This window comes from Saccostrea echinata, unplaced genomic scaffold (genome assembly GCF_033153115.1).
Source record: "Saccostrea echinata isolate AGI-Se365-2 ecotype Australia unplaced genomic scaffold, CSIRO_AGI_Sech_v1 ptg000016l, whole genome shotgun sequence".
Lineage (NCBI taxonomy): Eukaryota > Metazoa > Mollusca > Bivalvia > Ostreida > Ostreidae > Saccostrea > Saccostrea echinata.
Window position 1 is genome coordinate 24,912,146 of NW_026889765.1, and position 4,708 is coordinate 24,916,853.

Here is a 4,708-nt window from a genome sequence, read left to right on the forward strand (position 1 = left end):
TATCGTCAATCTTCTCTGGTTCCGGAATATCTTTAGCATCCTGCAAATACTCTGTCCAGTCATTTATGTGGCAGAACGGTTGCGATAGATGTCGTGCATAAGCCAAATACCACATTACTGATGTTATGTAAGCGCACATACCAACTACCCTTGACCCAGTTCTACACTGGCAATACCATGAAAGTACTCGGTATTCATCATACATTATCCATAGCAAGTACGATTTTGACGTAACATGTCGACTCTGAAGCTTTGCGCATAATAGTTGTGAATCTTGGTTACAAACCATCACTTCAAATTCCGACTTTTCATTAAAATGTTCTTGAGCATAGGATTTTACAAGGTGAACTTGGTAAACGCCGATTGCTAATGATCTTAATTCTTCCTCTGTCATCACCGGAAAATGGATGTCAGACGAATCCAGTCTTTTCCAGACCCCTCTTACTCTGTCAAGCTTCTCCTTTTCAATTCTTACTTGCGGCTCATTGTTTTGTTTCGCCAGAAATAACATTTTGCAACCGATTGCCTCATCATCATCTCTATTTCCAGTGCTGAGTGCCGGTAAATACATGTTACATATTGCTGCAACAATGGATATGTCATCTCTGACAAAGGGAATCAAACTATTTGGAAGGACTTTATCAAAATATTTCCATGACTTAAGCCTTGCGTTGGCCGATTCTACAACACATCTTATTTTTGTGATGAGGCTTGAAGTGTTACTTTGTTCTGTCGCTAACTGCCTTTGGCCCTTTGTTAAGAATGCTGGCATTTCACTTCTTATACCAACTTCGTCGAGAAAGTCAACTGAATCCCGAAACCCTCTATCGATCACAAAAACGTCGCCCTCTTTTAGCCAGTTCTTAATTTCCTCGGTGTCATGTGCAAATACATGTTTCAGTATGTTTGCATCATTGTTTTGATAGTCTGAGAGATAAGGACCAAGTGTACTGACAAAGTATCCAGTCGTGGTCACGATCACCATTGGCTTGATCAAAGGGCGATGTTTATGTAGAGTGTAGGATCGGCGTTGAAATTGAAAGTTGGAGCTCTTCTGTATGTAGATGTATGTCTCGTCTAAGACGAGAATGGCAGGATATAAACCCTGACCAAAGACGAGTGTGATTGGTAATGACTTCATCCCTCGTTACGTGCTGAAATCCAATATTTTAAGGTGCAAAAGTTTGCAGCAGATTTTTTCTGATGGACTTGATTGCGCGTCTTACTGAGTCTTTCGAAATCTGTAGCAGAGGTGCTAGTACTTTATTTGACATTCCTGTTTTTAGCTTGGTAAGATATATTCCAAGACACGTGCTTGTACTTCTAACTTGCGTGTCTCTAACAGAGGTTAAATAAGTCAGAAGGTTGTCAAAAGAAGCTTTGTCTAAGGCCTGTAAGATTTTTTAAATCTGCATCTCCGAAAGTGGAATCAAAATCTATTCCTTTTGCTTGTCTTTTTAGTAGGGCTTCACGAACTCTACTCAAAAGACTCATTATGTCAGTTCTGTTGAAATCTGTGCTTTGTTGAAAGTGGCTCATAAGATTTAGCGCTTCATCAGTAATTGCATCATCAGTAATATGTACTGGGCAACACCTTGCACCATAAGGTATAATTATGTTTTTATACAAAAAGCAATTAAACCGAACATTTGATGAAACAACTACTAATTTTGGGCCTCGTCTTCTACAAATGCAGCAAATTGAATGACCGCCTCCTGTTGATGCAAGTGGAAGAGTTATATTCCTTGGAGAAAAAGCAGATGGTTCAGAATAAATGAGTTTGGGTGGTCTTTGAGGTTTAATTTGTTGGCTTGAATTCGTATAGTATTGGCATCTGCATTTTCCACATAATACATCGTTTTCATGGATGTTAACCATGAAGTTTTTCTGAAGATACTTTCTTAAATGTTTATTGTTGTCGCCAGATAAAAATCGTCTTTCTGCGGGTTTAGTTCTTTTTTCACAAAGAATACAGGGGAAAGATCTCCTTGATTCTGTCATTCTACAAAGAAATATATGTACAATACCGGTATATATTTTATCAAATACAACTTATGATTTGGGGAAAAAATAAAATATTTTAATGTACTATATGATAGGAAAATAGTTAGGAACTTCGTGTTTTCTATGGAGTAATTATTCGTACGAACAACGTAATTAAATATCGAGTTGATTGAACGTACGAACTACATACATGTATACTAAGTTGTACACACGACACATTTTAATAAAGCACACACACCCCAACCCCCCGCGCACACCTCCTGGATCGGTGCTCAAATTTCTTAACAGCATGAATTCTTTTCAAATGTTGTTGCTGAGGATGTATGGATCATAAAAGTGATTTGATAAAACTTGCTTCTACATAATTCTTTTGTGCTTTATAGGCAATGGAGATTTCTTCTTGCCAGGTAACAAATGATACAAAGTTTGATATTCTATCCCATTCCCAATATATACGATCATTCGCACCCCCCCCCCAAAAAAAAAAACCAAAAAAACAAAACCTACATTACTCGCATCACTGGGTGATTTACAAAAAAAATCTTCATAAAATATGGTGGTTGTTTTGAGCTATAAATGGTATTAAGGGAGCCGAATGGTTTTTATTGTGTGAAAACTACTATAAAGAAACTCTTTAATTTTATACCATATGTACCTTACATTGACTTCAGTATACATGCCAAGTTTAGTGAAAATCTACCGTCTGGTTATTTTTAAGGGACCATCTCAAGATACAGGTACATTTACTATAGGATTATATAGGAAAATACCATTTTTTCGCACTTCGGAGCAAATTATACAAATGCTACTATAGACATTTTGCTTAAATTATATTATTTGATGGGTAATACAATATTGTACATTTTATGCAAGAAACAATAAATTCTACCGTCTGGTTTCCAGAGGGGGCATCTCAAAATGTCAAAATTCATGATATTTTCCTGTTTTTATGGAGTACTACAAAACATGACAGATACCACAGATTTATATAAAAAATAACAAAAATGATTGTGAGATACTCAATTTCCTATGTTTAAAATTTCAAGAGCATCTATTTTATACTTTTTATTTTATGACATAATTAATGACCCCTCTTTAAGAACTTCGGTTGTTCATAACGTCAAAAACACACTATTACGACGTCTATCTACCCATCATTTGAAAAATCGTTTTAAAAAAATCAGTTATTTAAAAATATAATTAGATTTTTTTACCTGAGATTTCCTAATTTTGTTAATTTTCATAAATTATTTAAAAATAGTTGCTTTAAAAGAGTAAGTACGCTTTATTTTACTATGATGCGCGAAGTATTGCGCAATGAAAACCCCAGTCGGCCCCCTTAAATTGTTAATTTTGCATAATCGCATTTCTCAAGTGTAATTTGAATATATAACCTTTTACAACGGTTGATGAACATGTCCTATTTCTCGACTTATGCAATGATGTGGGCTATCAAAAATATTCTGTTTTTCATTTTTGTGACTTGAAACTCAAAGCACTTGATTTTATTCCATGAGTACTTATACGTTGACGGCATATATCCGTGGCTTTCATCAGAGACATACACATGTAAATAAAAAAAAATGTGTTCCTGTTATCATTATTATAAAATAAATATACTCAACTGGATATCATCATTAGCAATTTTTTTTTTTTTTGAGCTTAATGAGTTTTACCCTTGCATTGATGGATTTTTTTTTTGACATAAGTTTTCCGATAGCAGATACATTTACCTCATATCATTTGTGTGCAGGGAAGCATAAGGGGCCAGGTAAGTAGATCGATGGAATAAGTACATGTACTTACAAATAATTGCGTGCCGATATCAATAGAATTATAAAATACCTTAGCCCCATCACGAAATAAATGCTTGAAATGTGTCTTGGTATTAAATAAATAGACCCAACCTTTTGAGTTTGAAATATTATTTTGCTGGTAATGACACCCCCCCCCCTCCCACACACACAGACACACACCCTCACACACACACACACACCTTATTTTTTACATGTATATATCATTAGGATAAGAGTGTTTAGCTTTTAATTGCTTCCTACCTATTACAACACTGTGTACCCCCGCTACATTTCCGTCTTGGTGATAAAACAAGCGTAAGGAATATTTGATCCGCCTCTAATATTACCTGCCAACTATGTGACGTCATCTTTGACACACGTCATCTACTATAAATCTGATGTAATCACAGGCACTTGGGGGATGGACCAACAAAATTTCCCCTAGATGCCAGTGATTAAATCGAAATATTTACAAATCGGTGGCACTTAAAAATGAAATGAAAATATGAAAAGGAAGAAGAATGTGTAACAAATTAATTGATGTGTGCATATTCCATGTTTTATTATGCTTTCGATAAATAATCACGCGAAGTTTAAGCGACTGGTGAGGTGGATGACGAGAAAAGAGTTGCAAGCCTTCTCTCTTTTTATGTATCAGTCGAAAATGATATATTTAAAAACAGCTCATTGAGACAAACTAATTTCATTATCGATAACATATAGTGCATATTAGAATACAAAAATAGGGAAAAGGTGTGTTAAAGAAAAAAAAATGAAAAGGGGGGGGGGGGAGTCCCTCCCCCAAGTGCCTGTAAATGTAATGTGTGTTTTGGTTTTCTGCACTTATAAATTTTTTTTCGAAGACAAAATGCAGTTTTGTATTAGTAACGAAAAAGAAACATTGCTTC